Here is a 22,875-nt window from a genome sequence, read left to right as displayed (position 1 = left end):
ATTTCAATTGACTGATTTCCTTATATGAACTGTAACTCAGTAAAGTCTTTGAAATTGTTGCATTTATATTTTTGTTCAGTATACAATGTAAATACTGTGCGAGTTCTAAACAACAGAATTTACATGCCAACGTCGAGCTAGCTAGCTGGCTAAATAAGCTAGGGCATAACAGCTTCTATCTTTGGTTGCATGAAGTCATTGCAGACTTTCCATGTTCTGTGTTGCATGCATGTTAGGGAATGACTGACTGCAAGGCAGTTCTTGTGAACAGGGTTTCATAGCTTTTCCTACTCAAACTAACTTTATGCTTATCTACAGTACAGGGAAATTGTGCACCCGTTTGACCATTGCTGAGAACCCACCCCAGGAACCCCTTGTTGAGATTCCACTATGGAGGAGGTTCAGGTGGAGGAAGATGTCACAGGGAAGGGGACAGAGGTGGAGAACCCAGAGCCACTCTACGCCGAGAGCTATGCAGCAGTGGCCATGGCTGCAGACATGGACCCCTGGATCGTATTTGACTCCCACATAACACCCAGAGCAGAGTTTGACGGCTGGCTGGAGACCAACAGGACAACTGTCCTGCCACTGGGGACATCACTGGACTACAGGAGAGCTGGGAGAGGCTGTTGGACAGCGGGAGACCTGTCACCTTCCAGACTGTGAAGGAACTGGCACTGAACCACGGGGTGCTCACCGGGAAGTGACTGATGCACCTGGACTCAGGCTTCAAGGTGGACCATGCCTGGGAGTGTGTGCCCAGAGCAGCCCTGGAAGGGAAGATCTCCCTGACCAAGGTGAGCCCATGTGACCCCAAGTCTGACAGCAAGCACGTCATCTGTTCCTATAACAAGGACTTAATGGACGAAAACGAGGTGATGAGGCTGGACGCAGTCACCCGGGCCACGTCCGCTGTCTTTCAAGCAGGATGCATCTACCGCTGCAAGCTCTGCCCTACCATCTATGCGAGTAAATTCGGCCTGGAGTGTGTGCCCTGACGCTCCCACATCATCAACAAAGTCACCAATCTGGAGGTCGCAAAGGAAGGAGAGTGGGAGTATAGTTTACTATTTCTAAACAAGCACTTAGCAGCAGACAGTTGGATACATGCCACGTGTTAGGCTACGTTACACAGTATAGTACTTCTGACTTGGGGTCGGTTCGTAAATTCCCCATATATGGGGTTTAATTGTTCCTTGAGTTCTTCCTATGTCTCGAAGCATGCTTGTTTCATCGTGCTGAAAATAATTTCTGATCATATCATTGGAGGGTGCTTCAAGATTCAGATTCTATTGTCTACCATAAAAGCTAATTATGTTTTGTTAGGTCTACTTCAAGAGAAATACATGTATTTTAAGTTTACTTCTTCTGTAATTACACTACATGACCAATTGTATGAGGACACCAGCTCTTCGAACATCTCATTGCAAAATCATGGGCATTAATATGGAGTTGGTCCCCCTTTGCTGCTATAACAGCCTATAAATGCTTTTCACTAGATGTTGAAACATTGCTGCGGGGACTTGCTTCCATTCAGCTACAAGAGCATTAGTGAGGTCGGGCACTGATGTTGGGCAATTAGGCCTGGCTCGCAGTCTGTGTTCCAATTCATCCCAAAGGTGTTCGATGGGGTTGAGGTCAGGGCTCTGTGCAGGCCAGTCAAGTTCTTCCACACCGATCTCGACAAACCATTTCTGTATGGACCTCGCTTCGTGCATGGGGGCATTGTCATGCTGAAACAGGAAAGGGCCTTCCCCAAACTGTTGCCACAAAGTCGGAAGCACAGAATTGTCTAGAATGTCATTGTCTGCTGTAGCGTTAAGATTTCCCTTCACTGGAACTGAGGGGCCTACCCCGAACCATGAAAAACAGCCCCAGACCATTATCCCTCTTCCACCAAACTTTACAGTTGGCCCTATGCATTGGGGCAGGTAGCGTAAACCTGGTATCTGCCAAACCCAGATTTGTCAGTTGGACAGCCAGATGGTGAAGCGGGATTCATCACTCCAGAGAACGTGTTTCCACTGCTCCAGAGTTCAATGACGGCGAGCTTTACACCACTCTAGCCGACGCTCTGCATTGTGTATGGTGATCTTAGGCTTGTGTGCGGCTGCTCACTCATGGAAACCCATTTCATGAAGCTCCCGACTAACAGTTATTGTGCTGATGTTGCTTCCAGAGGCAGTATGGAACTCGGTAGTGAGTGTTGCAACCGAGGACAGACGATTTTTACTCAATACGTGCTTCAGCACTCCCGTTCTGTGAGCTTGTGTGGCCTACCACTTCGCAGCTGAGCCGTTGTTGCTCCTAGACGTTTCCACTTCACAATAACAGCACTTACAGTTGACCGGGGCAGCTCTAGCAGGGCAGAAATTTGACGAACTGTCTTGTTGGATAGGTGGCATCCTATGACAGAGCCACGTTGAAAGACACTGAGCTCTTCAGTAAGGCCATTCTACTGTCAATGTTTGTCTACGGAGATTGCATGGCTGTGTGCTCAATTTTATACCAACAGGTGTGGCTGAAATAGCCGAATCCACTCATTTGAAAGGGTGTCCACATACTTTTGTATATGTAGTGTATTTTAAACACCTCTAATTAGTTGTATTGTCAGTTATACTGTATTGAGTGACATTGTGGGAAGTAAAGTAGGCTACACATTGTACAATCACTTATCACACTTAGTTTTCAATTCATTTCATTTATTTCCTGTATATACTTGTCCACAAAATATTATACAATTGTCAGTTTTTAGTAAGGCAGCATTGACTAAGTACAGAGTTGGGTCCTTCCACCGATTAGGTACCTTTTGAGTAGTGTAACTTGGTGAAACAAAGTTATCAACTTATTTTAACATCATAAAGAGCACATGTTCAACTTAATCAAAATAATGTTTTCCCATCTCAAAATATATATATAGTAAAGTAACAGGGTTGACAACTTCATCTTAAATCATCCATAAATCCCCTTGTGACAGGGGAAATGGAAGCTTGTGTGCAACAAGGAGGGGCAGTTGAATACAAGCTTCACAAAAAAATTTTTATTGGTAAAACATTTCCTTCAGAAAGTATTCATACCCCTTGACTTATTACACATTTTGTTGTGTTAAAGCCTGATTTCAAAATGGATTAAATAGATTTTTGACAAAGTGAAAACATGTTTCTAGACATTTTTTCTAATTAAATACAGAAATACTGTATCTCATTTACATTAGTATTCACACCCCTGAGTCTATACTTGTTAGAATCACCTTTGGCATCGATTACAGCTGTGAGTCTTTCTGGGTAAGTCTCTAAGAGCTTTGCACACCTGGATTGTACAATATTATCACATTATTTAAAAAAATATTGAAGCTCTGTCAAGTTGGTTGTTCATCATTGCTAGACAGCCATTTTCAAGTCTTGCCGTAGATATTCAAGCCAATTTAAGTCAAAACTGTTACTAGGCCACTCACGAACATTCAATGTTGTCTTGGTAAGCAACTCCAGTGTATATCTGGCCTTGTGTTTTAGGTTATTGTCCTGCTGAAAGGTGAATTTGTCTCCCAGTTGTTGGAAAGGAGACTGAACCAGGTTTTCCTCTAGGATTTTGCCTGTGCGTAGCTCTATTCCATTTATTTTTATTTTTAAAAATGACCTAGTCCTTGCCGATGACAAGCATACCCATAACACGATGCAGCCACCACCATGCTTGAAAATATGAAGAGTTGTACTCAGTGTTGTGTTGGATTTGCCCAAATTTAACGCTTTGTATTCAGGACTTAAAGTTAATTTCTTTGCCACATTTTTTTCAGCTTTACTTTATTGCCTTATTGCAAACAGGACGCATGTTTTGGAATATTTGTATTGTGTACAGGCTTCCTTCTTTTCACTCTGTCATTTAGGTTAGTATTGTGGAGTTACTACAATGTTGTTGATCCATCCTCAGTTTTCTCCTATCACAGCCATTAAACTGTTTTAAAGTCACCATTGGCCTCATGATGAAATCCCTGAGCGGTTTCCTTCCTGTTCAGCAACTGAGTTAGGAAGGACGCCTGTATCTTTGTAGTGACTAGGTGTACTGATACACCACCAAAAGTGTAATTAATAACTTCACCATGCTCAAAGGGATATTCAATGTCTGCTTTTTTTATTTTTACCCATCTACCAATAGTTGCCCTTCCTTGCGAGGCATTGGAAAACCTTCCTGGTCTTTGTGGTCGAATCTGTGTTTGAAATTCACTGCTCGACTGAGTAACCTTATACTGTATATAATTGTATGTGTGGGGTACAGAGATGAGGTAGTCATTCAAAAATTATGTTAACCTCTATTATTGCAAACTTATTATGTGACTTGTTAAGCACATTTTTACTCCTGAACTTATTTAAGCAGCTCATTACAAAGGGGTTGAATACATATTGACTTTGTCAAAGAAACAAAATAACCAGGGTTTAAAATGATGGTGAGAACTAAATGTTGGGGTTAAGTGGGTTAAATTCTTCCCAGAGGATGCACAGAGGGACATGTCAAAATGTCAGATTTATTGAATTTTCCATGTGGTCTATATTAAAGGGCATTTCATTTAATATTTGCGCACAATTTCTACTTAAAATATCAAAGGGACGTAAAAGGCACTCATTTCATGGAGCGGCCCAGGTAGGTTTTAAACATGTCTTCATCCAGGCTCTGTCGTAGCCGACCGCGACCGGGAGACCCATGGAGCGGCGCACAATTGGCCCAGCATCGTCCAGGCTAGGGGAGGGAATGGCCGGCAGGGATGTAGCTCAGTTGGTAGAGCATGGCGTTTGCAACGCCAGGGTTGTGGGTTCGTTTCCCACGGGGGGCCAGTATGAAAAAAATCAAATAAATAATGTATGCACTCACTAACTGTAAGTCGCTCTGGACAAGAGTGTCTGCTAAATGACTAAAATGTAAAATGTAAATTTATTATTCTGCAGCTGAAGTGAAATAATATAAAGCAAACCACACTGTGAATTAGCATAAATAAAATAGTGATGCACAGAAATGTTAGATACTGAGTCAAAACTACTAACATGATATAGAATGAGTCTGCTACATTTATAACCAACAATATACTTCCTGTTCCAAAGATGTATTGAAAATTAAAACGACAAGTTATACTTACAGATGTTGACATAGTAAAACTGTACATAACATTAAGATATCTGTCACCAAGGTGAGTACTGTATTTTTCACGTATATATCATCACCTAAGGCTTATGCACATTGAAATGACAATGTATTCTTGTCTTGCTTTACAGTATTTGGTCATATTCCACTACTTTAGTATACCTCACAGCCAGTAATAAACTATTCAGATTGTCATTTTGAATGGCCATAATGCATAGACATCTGCACAACTCATCTACAAATAGACGGACCAACAAGTAAGGCTTTCCATTGGTTGTTAGAAAATTGGGAACTTATTTTATGTTTACAAAAATGATTCCCTTTTTAAGAAATATTTGCCCATTCACAAACACCAGACAGTCTCAGCTGTGAAAGCCAAGGTCGACAATATTATGACCCGATTTCTTGTCAAAATCTGAATCTTCTGATAATCTCTTCAAGGAATCCAACAGAAAATAGTACACAAAAAAGCACAATATAAAAGATGATGATTTCATTTATATTCTTATTTGGAGAAAAACCAAGGGCCATCCCAAAAGGCCTTGATAGACATTGTGGATGTCGAGTGAATTAGGTGCAATCATCAACATAAGTATTTTAGTAGAAGGTCAGTTTGGGAAAGTGGTCTGTTAATGTTTTCCCTAGGTACAGATCTAGGATCAGCTTCCCTTGCCCCAATCCAACCTTAACCATGAGCGGGGTAAATGCAAAACTGACCCAAGATCAGTGTCTAGGGGCAACTTCACCCTACTCCCCATAATAGAATAATGGTCACATTTTGTGATCAATTGATTGGTTGGCAGGTTCAAAGGCTTGGTCCAAGGAGCTAATTATCTCCTTTCTGGCCACGAAAATGACCAATGAGCAGAAAGGTGGACAGGAGACAGACGCTTTGGTACACTAACCAGTGATATAAACTCCTGGTCTGTTGGCTCATCAATTTCTCCACACCTGGACTGTCCAGTGCATACGTTGATAATGATTCAAGTAAACACATATGAACCCTGAAGCTCTGTGGGAACAGAAGTGAATACCACTGCCTTTGGAGACTAGAAACAAACCTGGGTTTATACACAACCCAGTGAGGGTGTATCTTTAGGGGTTGACGAAGAGGGACGCTTCAGGTCATACAGTTCATCCTCGGGTCTTGCGATTGCCCACAAACTGGCAGATACAGAACTTCCCTGTAGCTCTTCCTTCTATTCACTCTGTTCATTGTGTACAGGCAGGGTTCTGCATCTGTCCTAATAAGCATGTCCACAATCCACATAGAGAAGAGAGCAGAAAGCACCACCTTCTGACTCTCTTTCTGCCAGCCTTCAAATTATTCTCCTTTGTAGCCCTTTAGAATAGCAAGTACAAAGGGAAGTTGAGTTGGAGGGGCCCAAGGTCTCAAGGGCGAGGGAACAGATAAAAGTAGTCTGCCAGGGGCATTATATCAGTAAACATGTCAGTCAAATCACACGGTTGTCTCTTAGTTCTGATTTCTGGACACAAAACCAGTCTGATTGCCACTGTTCAGGATGGACATGAGACAGTCTTCGTACATGGAGCTGAAGACGTCCAGGTCGTCAAGGACGGCCGGCTGGCGTTGCCGGGGGAACTGTCCATCATGCCCTTGCTCTGGAGCAGGTTGACAATGCTGTTGGGGTAGTTAATCCAGGTTCTGCCGCCACAGCTGATGTTGTGGTGGTTTGCTGGGTCTGCTTGGTCCTGGGCTGCGTTGTTGGCCACAGTGTTAGTGGAGGGTAAGTGGCAGGCTCTTTGACCCCTCTCCAGCCAGACAACTCTGACCAAGCATAACCTGGAAGTCGTCGATGTTTATGCTATCTAGAGTCCCTGACGAGTGTGCCTCGGAAAAGCTGGGGAACTCGGATAGCTCCTCATCCAGCATGGAGGCCTCCACCCTGAAGTGGGAACCTTGGACCCCGAAGGTAGAGGTGGGCCCTGGGTTAACGGCTGCGCTCACTGGCTTCTGGGGACTAGCAAAGGTGGGGAAGGTGAAGCCGTGGAGGTCTGACAGGTTAACGGTAGGGAAGGCCTGTGAGGAGGAGGAGGAGGAGGAGGAGGAGGCAGTGGCTGCAGAGCCCTGACCCTGAGGGTTGGTGGTGAAGCTGGCCGTGGCTTTGGGCTGGGAGTCCAGGGTCAGGCTACTGAGGAACTTCCAGGTCTCTAATGCGGTGGAGGAGGAGGCCTCTGCTTTGGGCTGGGTTTGGAACAGCTGGCTTGGCAGGGGGCTGTTGTAGTAGGGCTGGGGCTTCACAGAGACAGAACTAGAGGGTGCCCCTGGGTTCACCACTGCAAGAGACAAACACAGAGAATACCACTGTCCCTTACCCAATGCTGTATACTGCCAAATATACAAATAAACGTAGGGTCCCTAAACAGTAGTATCTATGTTAAATTTGGATAACTAATGTTACATACAGAACAACCTTTACTGCAGTGGTCTCAGTCAAGATTACTTTCTGAGTCAAAATGCAAGCCGAGATCTACCGCTCAGATGTTGTTGTTTTTTACATGAAATTATTTTAACAAACGTAAGCCTATGCAACATTAACCTATTAAAAACAGTTCTGTAGAAATTACGTTTGTGCACTAGGCTATAGGTCCAACACATTATCACCGCATATTGGCTATGACTTGCCATGCCAAAGTTGTTCTTCTCAGACCATTTTGAGGTATATGATCACACCGGTATACTGTTACACAACACCAGCTGTTGTATTACTTGTGAGCCACAGCTGAGTGAGCATAAATTGATTTTGCTTTTATTTATTTTACTGGACTGATGGTGTCTCCATCTGACGGTCAGTCTCAGCGCTCTCACCGTCCCTCCACTACCTTCCTCCACTGAAACAGGCCAGTGACAAAAAATCTAAATGTAATCCATTTTAAATTCAGGCTGTAACACAAATGTGGAAAAAGTCAACGGGTGTGAATACTTTCTGAAGGCACAGTACATACAGTATCAGCTGTCACATACAGTGGGGTCCGGAATTAATGGATCCCTTAATAAAGGTTAGCAAAAAAGATTGTATAAAGTACATAACACAAATACTGAGCTATATTGTATGCTCAAACAAATAGAACAATTATTTTATACTAATACAATTGCTTAGAGAAAGAGATTTTGTTTAACAAGTAATATCAAAAAATCTTTTAAAAAAGATAGGGGTCAAAATTATGGGATCCCCTGTTTTCAATACTCCCTTTGCGAGGATAACGACACTGAGCATTTTCTAAAATGTTTTATGGGATTGGGGAACACAGGGATCTTAGACAATTCCTCCATAATAAAAAAAAATGCTTATGAAAAGCCAAATACAAAATAATAATACTTTGTTATCTAATGTTTTTTCTCAATGATTCTGTAGGTTTTTATGCTCAAAATCGTACAATTTGCTAAAACTGCATCAAAACCTCAGGAAAGGCACTAGGATCTTCATGCCTTCCTTTCAATCCATTCAAATCGTTGACGCGTGCGGCCACTCCTCACTCCAGTCACTGTTAATGGACAGGGTCAGCATGGGCGTCGCTGCATTGCCTAGCTTGAAGTAGCTTCATTCGTTGCATTGAGCCGATTTAATATTTTGAGCATGCGTATCGCCTAAACATGTTGTGTGGGTAAACTCTGCACATTTGGCCGTGTCTACATAATTTTTCGTTCGCAACCCTTGAACTGAACGAAGCTAACAAACAGCCTGACAAATGGACACTATACTGCACCTCGAACAATTTTCCAAGTTGGAATAATGTATCACGCCGTTTGGAGGGTTTGAAGAGTGGAACGTCAACTATAATGAAAGTTAAGACCAGACAGAGGCAGCATACAGGAGCTCTACGAGACGTGACTTTATTCATGACAGACAACCACCATCTCCCTCACTGTTAACTGTCGGGCATACGAACAGTGAGTACTAGAATGTCCACTTGTCTGAAACGTCATTAATAATTTTTACCCTGACTTTTACACATCTTGGACATTTATTTTTGCTTTGTGGACGTAACGGGAATGGTGCTTCTTCCTCCACTCAATGAGGGCCTGAGCCTTGGCTTCTAAAAGATGGATGCGACTAACTACAACGATTCTACATGCGTGGCTGCATGGGGGCGCTCTCGCGTAGGAAGGAGGATTCAGCTTTTTGATCGGCTGGATGCCCTAATGGATGGAGCGGCCTACCTGTGTGCTGCGTGGGAGAACTGTGCTATCAGCTACAGTTTGTGTGTGTGTGACTTTATGTGTCAGTGTGAAAATGGAACCGAAGGAAGCCTTGGAGATGCGTCTCCCACACGACGGTGGGCCTGCTGTGTGCATGCATAATAAAATAATGGACATGGGGTTGTTTAGGGTTGCAGTGAGTTCACTAGTTGTGGGTGCTGACATGTATAATGTTGAATCAAATCAAATCTTATTTGTCACATGCGCTGAATACAACAGGTGTAGACCTTACCGTGAAATGCTTACAAGCCCTTAACCAACAATGCAGTTTTAAAAAATAGTTAAGAAAATATTTACTAAATAAACTAAAGTAAAAAATTAAATTAAATAAAAAGTAACAATAAAATAAAAATAACGAGGCTATATACAGGGGGTATCGGTACCGAGTCAATGTGCGGGGGTACAGGTTAGTCGAGTAAAGTGACTATGCATAGATAATAAACAGCGAGTAGCTGCAGTGTAAAAACAAAGGGGGGGTGTTAATGTAAATAGTCTGGGTGGCCATTTGATTAATTGTTCAGCAGTCATATGGCTTGGGGGTAGAAGCTGTTAAGAAGCCTTTTGGACCTAGACTTGGCGCTCCGGTATCGCTTGCCGTGCGGTAGCAGAGAGAACAGTCTATGACTTGAGTGACTGGAGTCTTTGACAATTTTTCTGGGCCTTCCTCTGACATCGCCTAGTATATAGGTCCTGGATGGCAGGGAGCTTGGCACCAGTGATGTACGCACTACCCTCTGTAGAGCCTTACGGTCGGATGCCGAGCAGTTGCCATACCAATCATCTGCGTACATAGACACAGGCTTTGTTTTAGGCTAGTGGTAGATCATAAGTAAAAATAGAAAACAATAAAGGACCAGCTCCCTTGGGGAACACCACACTTGACATGTTTTACGTTAGAGAAGCTTCCATTAAAGAAAACCGTCTGTGTTCTATTACAAGCAGACCACCATAGTCACCGTGGCCAAGGATAACCTGCCTAAATGACTATCGACCAGTAGCACTGACGTCTGTAGCCATGAAGTGCTTTGAAAGGCTGGTCATGGCTTACATCAACACCATTATCCCAGAAACCCTAGACCCACTCCAATTTGCATACCGCCCCAACAGATCCACAGATGATGCAATCTCTATTGCACTCCACACTGCCCTTTCCCACCAGGACAAGAGGAACACCTACGTGAGAATGCTATTTATTGACTACATTTACATTTACATTTCATTTACGTCATTTAGCAGACGCTCTTATCCAGAGCGACTTACAAATTGGTGCATTCACCCTATAGCCAGTGGGATAACCACTTTACAATTTTTTATTTTTTTTTTGTAATTTTTTTTTCCATTTTTTTTTGGGGGGGGGGTAGAAGGATTACTTTATCCTATCCCAGGTATTCCTTAAAGAGGTGGGGTTTCAAATGTCTCCGGAAGGTGGTGAGTGACTCCGCTGTCCTGGCGACGTGAGGGAGCTTGTTCCACCATTGGGGTGCCAGAGCAGCGAACAGTTTTGACTACAGCTCAGCATTCAACACCATAGTGCCCTCAAAGCTCATCACTAAGCTAAGGATCCTGGGACTAAACACCTGTCTCTGCAACTGGATCCTGGACTTCCTGACGGGCCGCCCCCAGGTGGTAAGGGTAGGTAACAACACATCTGCCACACTGATCCTCAACACGGGGGCCCCTCAGGGGTGCGTGCTCAGTCCCCTCCTGTACTCCCTGTTCACCCATGACTGCATGGCCAGGCACGACTCCAACACCATCATTAAGTTTGCCGACGACACAACAGTGGTAGGACTGATCACCGACAACGATGAGACAGCCTATAGGGAGGAGGTCAGAGACCTGGCCGTGTGGTGCCAGGACAACAACCTCTCCCTCAACGTGACCAAGACAAAGGAGATGATTGTGGTCTACAGGAAAAAAAAAAGAGGACTGAGCACGCCCCCATTCTCATCGACGGGGCTGTAGTGGAACAGGTTGAGAGCTTCAAGTGCCTTGGTGTCCACATGACCAACGAACTATCATGGTCCAAACACACCAAGACAGTCGTGAAGAGGGCACGACAAAGCCTATTCCCCCTCAGGAGACTGAAAAGATTTGGCATGGGTCCTCAGATCCTCAAAAAATTCTACAGCTGCACCATCGAGAGCATCCTGACTGGTTGCATCACCGCCTGGTATGGCAACTGCTTGGCCTCCGACCGCAAGGCACTACAGAGAGTAGTGCGTACGGCCAGTACATCACTGGAGCCAAGCTTCCTGCCATCTAGGACCTCTATACCAGGCGGTGTCAGAGGAAGGCCCTAAAAATTGGCAAAGACTCCAGCCACCCTAGTCATAGACTGTTCTCTCTGCTACCGCACGGCAAGCGGTACCGGAGTGCCAAGTCTAGGTCTAAAAGACTTCTCAACAGCTTCTACCCCCAAGCCATAAGACTCCTGAACAGCTAATCATGGCTACCCGGACTATTTGCACTGCCCCCCCACCCCATCTTTTTACGCTACTGCTACTCTGTTAATTATTTATGCATAGTCACTTTAACTCTACTCACATGTACATATTACATCAACTACCTCAACTAGCCGGTGCCCCCGCACATTGACTCTGCACCGGTACCCCCCTGTATATATAGCCTCCCTACTGTTATTTTATTTTACTTCTGTTCTTTTTTTCTCAACACTTTTTTGTTGTTTTATTCTACTTTTTTATTAAAAATAAATGCACTGTTGGTTAAGGGCTGTAAGTAAGCATTTCACTGTAATGTCTGCACCTGTTGTATTCGGCGCATGTGGCCAATTTGATTTGATTTGATTAGATAGCTTTCTGTGACGTTTCTCGGCCCGCCACAATCGATTATAAATGATCACATGTATAAAAGGTAACGTTTAATTGTTTATTGAGCACCGGTGTGTGTAATGTGCAACAGAGCACCGTATGTGCAAAGTGTTGGAAGTTCACACAGCTGGCCCACATTAAGCTGGAACAGAAGAAACAAACAACACATTTAAGCTATCTCTTGTCCATTATTAGACTGATCACCTAGTATTGTTAAGAATTGTGATGTTGTGCTTTGTATGGGAGTTGCTGTTCGCTAACTGGGTTTGTGTTTCAGTAGCTGAGATGTGTACTTACCTTTATGTGCGCATTCCTGGGAGTTGTAAAGGAAGTGGCTTCTTCTTCTTCAATGGGGTTTATTGGCGGTTGGCATCCAACATTATGGTGCATTACCACCACCTACTGTACTGGAGTGTGGGCCAGAGACAAGGAGAAACAAAATCCTACCTGCCAGCCCCGTTGCTCTTAAAAAAGATAACAAAATATTTAACTAATGACGTTCTACTCAATATACTCTTTAAACTAATTTCCTGTATCCCCTTCTCCCTCATACTAGATCTCATCCTCTCTCTTTCCCTCTGATACTTCCCACACTGTAGCAATACATGCTCCACGGTCTCTGTTTCCTGGCAATAATCACACTTTCATGTTGGATGCTTTCCTATCACATGTAATGTCTTATTCAACTGGCTGTGTCCCACCCTTAATCTTGTAAAAATAGCCTCCTCTCTTCTGTCCCTTCCTGCCGTCCTCCCCTCCCCAACTTTTCTCTGTACTTGAAATAAATGCCTGCCCTTATTATCTCTATTCCACTGCTCCTACCATCTCTGCACCATCACTGTATATATCAGGCTTTTTGCCTCTGCCTTGCACATTGAAACTACAACATCAACATCCCCACTACTAAGTGCTTGTTTAGCCAGTACATCAACTGCCTCGTTCCCATCCAGCCCCACATGGGCTGGGACCCAAGTCAATCTTATCTGTATACCCATCTGTCTAATCCTGCCATGGGTTTGTAGCACCTCATAAAGCAGGTCTTGTCTGCACATGAATCAGAGCAAATAACTTCTCTATCTGGTTTGACTTCCTCCACTCACTGCAAGGCCTATAAAGGAAGTGACTTCTCCTTTGAGTTTGTATAGGTGAAATCTCACCCATTTGACAGGTGCATACACTGCCACCTACTGTACTGGTGATGTAAGTTCATTACACTTTGTGATATAAAAACGGGGAAAAGGACAGAGGAAAAGGGAAGCAAAAATCTTTTACACCCAAGTACTTCTCTGCAGCTGCCACCACAATATCTATTTTCTGTGATTTACTTTCCATTTCTGCGGTACAGTTGATAACCATGGCTATGAACTCTAAGAAGAGAACCTTACTGAAGCACATTATTTGTATCACTGTATTGGCCTTGGCCTACTCACAGGGAGCCTCTTAGGATCCCTCTTCCTCGAGTACTCTCTTCACTGCCTCAGCATACGACACCTTATGTAAATAATAATAAATGGTCATTTAGCAGACGCTCTTATCCAGAGCGACTTACAAGAGCAATTAGGGTTAAGTGCCTTGCTCAAGGGCACATCGACATATTTTTCACCTAGTTGGCTCGGGGATTAGAACCAGCGACCTTTCGGTTACTGGCACAACGCTCTTAACCACTAAGCTACCTGAGCCATGCCCCCATGTACTACTCTGACCCTGACAGCCTCGACCTGTCTTTCTCTCACTGGACCCCGGTGGGGACCACTACAGCAGTGGAGGCTGCTGAAGGGAGGACGGCTCATAATAATGTCTGGAACGGTGCAAATGGAATGGCATCAAAAACATGGAAACCATGTGTTTGATACCATTCCACCTATTCCGCTCCAGCCATTACCACGAGCCCGTCCTCCCCAATTAAGGTGCCACCAACCTCCTGTGCACTACAGTTAATACACATATTTTTCCACCAATACTACACATTCCTTTGTCCCATGCCCTCCTGCACACTTCTCACATGCCCTCCTACATATTGCTGCAACATGATCCTAAGCTAAAACACCGTAATGGGTTCAGGACATAGAGAATGATAGAGTTCCCTAGTGGCCAAAAGGCAGCTTTAGAATGGACAACGCCATTAAGGGCTTCCACCATTTTAATGTAGTGAACTGGGTGGGACTTCCAGCTATATTGGCTGAACCCTCCTGATGACCCATTTGGACACTCCAACAGGGTCATCAGGAGGGTTCAGCCAATATACAGTGGGGGAAAAAAGTATTTAGTCAGCCACCAATTGTGCAAGTTCTCCCACTTAAAAAGATGAGAGAGGCCTGTAATTTTCATCATAGGTACACGTCAACTATGACAGACAAATTGAGATTTTTTTTCTCCAGAATATCACATTGTAGGATTTTTAATGAATTTATTTGCAAATTATGGTGGAAAATAAGTATTTGGTCACCTACAAACAAGCAAGATTTCTGGCTCTCACAGACCTGTAACTTATTCTTTAAGAGGCTCCTCTGTCCTCCACTCGTTACCTGTATTAATGGCACCTGTTTGAACTTGTTATCAGTATAAAAGACACCTGTCCACAACCTCAAACAGTCACACTCTAAACTCCACTATGGCCAAGACCAAAGAGCTGTCAAAGGACACCAGAAACAAAATTGTAGACCTGCACCAGGCTGGGAAGACTGAATCTGCAATAGGTAAGCAGCTTGGTTTGAAGAAATCAACTGTGGGAGCAATTATTAGGAAATGGAAGACATACAAGACCACTGATAATCTCCCTCGATCTGGGTCTCCACGCAAGATCTCACCCCGTGGGGTCAAAATGATCACAAGAACGGTGAGCAAAAATCCCAGAACCACACGGGGGGACCTAGTGAATGACCTGCAGAGAGCTGGGACCAAAGTAACAAAGCCTACCATCAGTAACACACTACGCCGCCAGGGACTCAAATCCTGCAGTGCCAGACGTGTCCCCCTGCTTAAGCCAGTACATGTCCAGGCCCGTCTGAAGTTTGCTAGAGTGCATTTGGATGATCCAGAAGAGGATTGGGAGAATGTCATATGGTCAGATGAAACCAAAACAGAACTTTTTGGTAAAAACTCAACTCAACTCAAAATACCAGCAACAGTGTGTGAAAACCTTGTGAAGACTTACAGAAAACATTTGACCTGTGTCATTGCCAACAAAGGGTATATAACAAAGTATTGAGAAACTTTTGTTATTGACCAAATACTTATTTTCCACCATAATTTGCAAATAGATTCATTAAAAATCCTACAATGTGATTTTCTGGATTTTTTTTCTCATTTTGTCTGTCATAGTTGACGTGTACCTATGATGAAAATTACAGGCCTCTCTCATCTTTTTAAGTGGGAGAACTTGCACAATTGGTGGCTGACTAAATACTTTTTTTCCCCACTGTAGCTGGAAGTCCCACCCAGTTCACTACATTAAAATGGTGGAAGCCCTTAATGGCGTTGTCCATTCTAAAGCTGCCTTTTGGCCACTAGGGAACTCTATGATTCTCTATGTCCTGAACCCATTACGGTGTTTTAGTTTAGGATCAGTCAATAGTGAAGAAGAAAATGTACTACTTCAAAATGGAGATTGAATGGGTTCATAAAATGTGATCATGTACATTTTTTGTCGGAATTGATAATCATGAAGTTCTAAATTATTTATCAACATTGTATAAATTATAAAGATTAACATGTGAAAAGATAAATGTTGTAATATGCAATATGGTGAATCTTTGAGCTAATTGATAGGTTGGTTTATTCCAATCCAGAACAGCATAAGCCTGACTGACCAGGCAGGGCCAATTAGAGCTGGAGTGCCGTGAGAGCTGGCTGGGCTGGCTCCCAGACTAACATGCCGACGCTAAGCTAAAGCAGTACAAGGGTTCAGTTTCTCCCTTAAGTTTTTTTTGACAAATTTTTTCAGTTAACTTTATTCCTTTTTTTCTACTTTATTATAATTTTTTATGTTTATAATTTTTGGAACTCGGGTACTGTAAAAAGCCTTCACCTTTGAAAAAAATTAATAAAACTAGTTGCAACTGTCCACAATTCTCCTGTCCAGTCTTTTGGCACCTTAAACAACACTCCAGCCAGTCTGCCTCCTTACACTCTCTATCCATTTTTATTTTACCTTTATTTAACTAGGCAAGTCAGTTAAGAACAAATTCTTATTTACAATGACGGCCTACACCGGCCAAACCCGGACGACACTGGGCCAATTGTGCGCCGCCCTATGGGACTCCCAATCACGGCCGGTTGTGATACAGCCTGGAATTGAACCAGGGGGTCTGTAGTGACGCCTCAAGCACTGAGATGCAGTGCCTTAGACCGCTGCACCACTCTGGAGCCCATGATATGGGAGATGATGTAAAACCATAACACTTGAGTTTTTCAATAACAAATGGTCAATAATATCAAAGGCTGCAGTTTTGAAGTGCATGTCCAATAGGAACTGAATGGTGAATAATGTATTGTGTCATTTTGGAGTCACCTTTTTTGTAAGTAAGAATAGAACATGTCTACATGAATGTGGATGCGAATGAATCGTGAATAATGATAATGATGATTGAGAAAGTTAGAGGCACAAAGATCATACATTGTTGCAGCCTCTGTAACCTCATTTGTAATTTTTCATAATCATGACATTATCAGGATTCATTTAGAAGTGTTCAGAAACATATCTACTCACTTAAAAACACAATTACTCCAGTCATAATTCACAATTCAGTTCCCATTGGGCAAAACATAACCCAAAGCACAACCAAACTGCAAATGCATCCAACGAGTTTGTAGAGTCACATGCTTATTAATGTAGTCATTTACAAAGTTTCCATCCAATTGGCAAACATTTTTAATGCGAATATTATAAAATCTGCATAAGCACATTTTCCCAACAGAGGTGTTTCCATCAAATTGACTTGTTGCAGATGAAAAGGTGTGTGTGATGACATAGTGCACATAAAAATCACTTTTGCACTTAAGTTTCCATGCACTGAATAAACAGCAGAATTTCAATTTGTTTCCATCACATTTTCAACCCTACCGATGGTTTTGTCACACAAAATTGCCCAATCTGGTTTTGGCGCATGCTCTCTAGACAACAGTTTGCTGATAAAGTGGACAGGGTAGGTTATATGATGAGAAATGGATAAGAGCTATACACATTTTTTGGGATAATTGTCAGCCAAGCACAGATCATCATGTCAGCAGCATTCAAATAATACCCTTGATATTTGTTGGAAATTTGCATGAAGATGCACTTAACCACCATATGAAGTTCATCATAACGTATTTCATCTGCCTATTAACTTTTCATGCTTTTCCACGTCATGTTGGGCGTTTCCACCGCAATTGTCGCATAATCTATTTCACTGACCAAAAAATGAACTACCCTTGTCTAGCGTATTTAGTTTTGTCAACATTTTACAGACAAATTTGCTGTTTCCATCAGGCTGTCGTGAGTTTTTTTATGCCTCAGGTAATTCATCAGCATGAAATGGTTGGATGGAAATCTGGTTATTGTGTGCTAGGAATATGGGACCAAATACTCAACTTTTGACTACTTTAATACACAATAAGTGAATTTGTCCAAATACTTACGACTTATTCAAAATATATACATAAAGTGCTTTAATTTCTGTGTGTGTAGTTCTCACCTTAAAGCATGGAGGAGAAGGTGTTATGGTGTGGGGGTGCTTTGCTGGTGACACTGTCTGTGATTCATTTAGAATTCAAGGCACACTTAACCAGCATGGCTACCACAGCATTCTGCAGCGATACGCCATCCCATCTGGTTTGGGCTTAGTGGGACTATCATTTGTTTTTCAATGACACAACACACCTCCAGGCTGTGTAAGGGTTATTTGTCCAAGAAGGAGAGTGATGGAGTGCTGCATCAGATGACCTGGCCTCCACAATCCCCCGACCTCAACCCAATTGAGATGGTTTGGGATGAGGCGGACGGCAGAGTGAAGGAAAAGCAGCCAACAAGTGCTCAGCAAATGTGGGAACTCCTTCAAGACTGTTGGAAAAGCATTCCAGGTGAAGCTGGTTGAGAGAATGCTAAGACTGTGCAAAACTGTCATCAAGGCAAAGGGTGGCTATTTGAAGAATCTCAAATCTCAAATATATTTTGATTTGTTTAACACTTTTTTGGTTACTACATGATTCCATATGTGCTATTTCATAGTTTTGATGTCTTCACTATTATTCTACAATGAGTAGGTGTGTCCAAACTTTTGACTGGAACTGTATATATATACAGTGGGGAGAACAAGTATTTGATACACTGCCGATTTTGCAGGTTTTCCTACTTACAAAGCATGTAGAGGTCTGTAATTTTTATCATAGGTACACTTCAACTGTGAGAGACAGAATCTAAAACAAAAATCCTGAAAATCACATTGTATGATTTTTAAATAATTAATTTGCATTTTATTGCATGACATAAGTATTTGATACATCAGAAAAGCAGAACATAATATTTGGTACAGAAACCTTTCATTGCAATTACAGAGATCATACGTTTCCTGTAGGTCTTGACCAGGTTTGCACACACTGCAGCAGGGATTTTGGCCCACTCCTCCATACAGGCCTTCTCCAGATCCTTCAGGTTTCGGGGCTGTCGCTGGGCAATACGGACTTTCAGCTCCCTCCAAAGATTTTCTATTGGGTTCAGGTCTGGAGACTGGCTAGGCCACTCCAGGACCTTGAGATGCTTCTTACGGAGCCACTCCTTAGTTGCCCTGGCTGTGTGTTTTGGGTCATTGTCATGCTGGAAGACCCAGCCACGAACCATCTTCAATGCTCTTACTGAGGGAAGGAGGTTGTTGGCCAAGATCTCGCGATACATGGCCCCATCCATCCTCTCCTCAATACGGTGCAGTCGTCCTGTCCCCTTTGCAGAAAAGCACCCCCAAAGAATGATGTTTCCACCTCCATGCTTCACGGTTGGGATGGTGTTCTTGGGGTTGTACTCATCCTTCTTCTTCCTCCAAACACGGCGAGTGGAGTTTAGACCAAAAAGCTCTATTTCTGTCTCATCAGACCACATGACCTTCTCCCATTCCTCCTCTGGATCATCCAGATGGTCATTGGCAAACTTCAGATGGGCCTGGACATGCGCTGGCTTGAGCAGGGGGACCTTGCGTGCGCTGCAGGATTTTAATCCATGATGGCGTAGTGTGTTACTAATGGTTTTCTTTGAGACTGTGGTCCCAGCTCTCTTCAGGTCATTCACCAGGTCCTGCCGTGTAGTTCTGGGCTGATCCCTCACCTTCCTCATGATCATTGATGCCCCACGAGGTGAGATCTTGCATGGAGCCCCAGACCGAGGGTGATTGACCGTCATCTTGAACCTCTTCCATTTTCTAATAATTGCGCCAACAGTTGTTGCCTTCTCACCAAGTTGCTTGCCTATTGTCCTGTAGCCCATCCCAGCCTTGTGCAGGTCTACAATTTTATCCCTGATGTCCTTACACAGATCTCTGGTCTTGGCCGTTGTGGAGAGGTTGGAGTCTGTTTGACTGAGTGTGTGGACAGGTGTCTTTTATACAGGTAACGAGTTCAAACAGGTGCAGTTAATACAGGTAATGAGTGGAGAACAGGAGGGCTTCTTAAAGAAAAACTAACAGGTCTGTGAGAGCCGGAATTCTTACTGGTTGGTAGGTGATCAAATACTTATGTCATGCAATAAAATGCAAATTAATTACTTAAAAATCATACAATGTGATTTTCTGGATTTTTGTTTTATATTCTGTCTCTCACAGTTGAAGTGTACCTATGATAAAAATTACAGACCTCTACATGCTTTGTAAGTAGGAAAACCTGCAAAATCGGCAGTGTATCAAATACTTGTTCTCCCCACTGTATATATATGAACATACCCTCAAATTAAAGGTGACATTATCAGGGGCATCAGTTGAGTATGAAAGGGTATGGCAGTTGCCATGCCCTAGCTCAAGACCAAAAATGTAAAAGTATGCTACAAAAAAGTAGACTAAAATCATTCCAACCCAATTAAAATGCAACGGCTGTTTAGCGTATTGATTGGCTGGCTTTAGGACCATGCGGAGCATCACTCGGAGAGAAGCTGCCAGCGTGTGTGCTTTGTCGGCTACCAGAGAGCATGATTTGGTCACAGAGGATCATTAGCTTCTTTTTAAAATGAGGGCGGCAAATAGCATACAAAATAGCTGATTGTTGAGTTGCAGCAGTCAGTGAAAAGCAGTTAAATAGTCCTAGGCCTATCGCAATATTTCAAAATACAATTGTAGGAAAAACATAGTTATCAAAATTCTCAACTCCCAATTGAGCGTATGGTAGCCTATCTTATTAGCCATATCCCCGGAGAGTGCACACATATTCACTGTCTTTATCATTGGATTAGTGCCACTGAAAAGTATTTTGGGGGACAATCATTTCCTCCTCCAGGCTAGATGGATGTCATATTGTACAACTTGTGTGTCCCCTTTTCATAGGCCTAGATTAGATCGCTGCATTCAGGACAAGGTTGTTTTTACGGATCTGTTTGTCAGTGTCATATTAAAATAAGATATTGCTTATGGCCCCAGTCATATACAGTTGAAGTCGGAAGTTTACATACACCTTAGCCAAATACATTTAAACTCAGTTTTTCACAATTCCTGACATTTAATCCTAGTACAAATTCCCTGTCTTAGGCCAGTTAGGATCACCACTTTATTTTAAGAATGTGAAATGTCAGAATAATAGTAGAGAGAATTATTTATTTCAGCTTTTATTTCTTTCATCACATTCCCAGTGGGTCAGAAGTTTACACACACTCAATTAGTATTTGGTAGCATTGCCTTTAAATTCTTTAACTTGGGTCAAACGTTTCGGGTAGCCTTCCACAAGCTTCCCACAATAAGTTGGGTGAATTTTGGACCATTCCTCCTGACAGAGCTGGTGTAACTGAGTCAGGTTTGTAGGCCTCCTTGCTCGCACATGCTTTTTCAGTTCTGCCCACACATTTTCTGTAGGATTGAGGTCAGGGCTTTGTGATGGCCACTCCAATACCTTGACTTTGTTGTCCTTAAACCATTTTGCCACAACTTTGGAATTATGCTTAGGGTCATTGTCCATTTGGAAGACCCATTTGCGACCAAGCTTTAACTTCCTGACTGATGTCTTGAGATGTTGCTTCAATATATCCACATAATTTTCCTTCCTCATGATGCCATCTATTTTGTGAAGTGCACCAGTCCCTCCTGCAGCATGATGCTGCCACCCCTGTCCTTCACAGTTGGGATGGTGTTCTTCGGCTTTCAAGCGTCCCCCTTTTTCCTCCAAACATTACGATGGTCATTATGGACAAACAGTCCTCATGTGCACAGTTGCAAACTGTAGTCTGGCTTTTTTATGGCGGCTTTGGAGCAGTGGCTTCTTCCTTGTTGAGAGGCCTTTCAGGTTATTTCGATATAGGACTCGTTTTACTGTGGATATAGATACTTTTGTATCTGTTTCCTCCATCATCAGGTACTTTGCTGTTGTTCTGGTATTGATTAGCACTTTTCGCACCAAAGTACTTTCATCTCTAGGAGACAGAACGCGTCTCCTTCCTGAGCGGTATGACGGCTGCGTGGTCCAATGGTGTTTATACTTGCATACTATTGTTTGTACAGATGAACGTGGTACCTTCAGGTGTTTGGAAATTGCGGATGAACAATACTTGTGGAGGTCTACACATTTTTTTCTGAGGTCTTGGCTGATTTCTTTTGATTTTCCCATGATGTCAAGCAAAGAGGCACTGAGTTTGAAGGTAGGCCTTGAAATACATCCACAGGTACACCTCCAATTGACTCAAATGATGTCAATTAGCCTATCAGAAGCTTCTAAAGCCATGACTTCATTTTATGGAATTTTCCAAGCTGTTTAAAGGCACAGTCAACTTAGTGTATGTAAACTTCTGACCCACTGGAATTGTGATACAGTGAATTATAAGTGAAATAATCTGTCTGTAAACAATTGTTGGAATAATTACTTGTGTCATGCACAAAGTAGATGTCATAACCGACTTGCCAAAGCTATAGTTTGTTAACAAGAAATTTGTGGAGTGGTTGAAAAACAAGTTTTAATGTCTCCAGGTGTATGTAAACTTCCGACTTCAACTGTAAAGTGTCGTAGAATTGCATGAAATGTGTTTATGAAAGGCCACATTTTTTCCCTGCAAAGAAAGGAGAAGAAATGTTTCTGATTAGGCCTACTCTGTCACTATGCGGTCAGGCATGCATTGTTCAGAACTGTCTGTTTTGCTAATGGTGATTGAGTTATATTATTATGACTGTGCAATCTACTCATCACATTAAGAATGGTGAAAAAATTGCTTGACCAAACTTGAAACTCGCGCACCGCCTTTGGATTTCAGCATTTGAAGTCGGCCTTTGTGACTTGATAGCGTGTATTATGCATCATTTATAATTTAGCATTTTAGCAGACTTACAGTAGAGTGCATACATGTTGTGCATCTGTTTCACGTTGCACTTTATGCGCCATTTCACAAGTAAATGAGTAAATGTATGATGAGAGTAGTGGTTGACAGTGTATATGCCATTCCACAGACCTTTAAACCTAATATTGTGGTGAAAATTAATGGCTGGGGTCACTTTTGCTTGTTTTTGCTGTTCTCCAAATAGCCTTTTCGAGTTTTTAAAT

General features: G+C 42.7%; 2 pseudogenes; one reads left to right on the top strand and one right to left on the bottom strand.

The window, feature by feature from the left end:
• The first annotated feature begins 390 nt into the window (after positions 1 to 390).
• LOC121554243 lies at positions 391 to 1,121 on the top strand (annotated as a pseudogene).
• Positions 1,122 to 4,937: 3,816 nt separating this feature from the next.
• Positions 4,938 to 13,865, bottom strand: LOC121554244 (annotated as a pseudogene).
• Between the last annotated feature and the right edge of the window lie 9,010 nt (positions 13,866 to 22,875).

The sequence above is a fragment of the Coregonus clupeaformis genome, chromosome 39 (genome assembly GCF_020615455.1).
Source record: "Coregonus clupeaformis isolate EN_2021a chromosome 39, ASM2061545v1, whole genome shotgun sequence".
In the NCBI taxonomy this organism is placed as follows: domain Eukaryota; kingdom Metazoa; phylum Chordata; class Actinopteri; order Salmoniformes; family Salmonidae; genus Coregonus; species Coregonus clupeaformis.
This window is presented reverse-complemented; position numbering and strand designations above follow the sequence as displayed.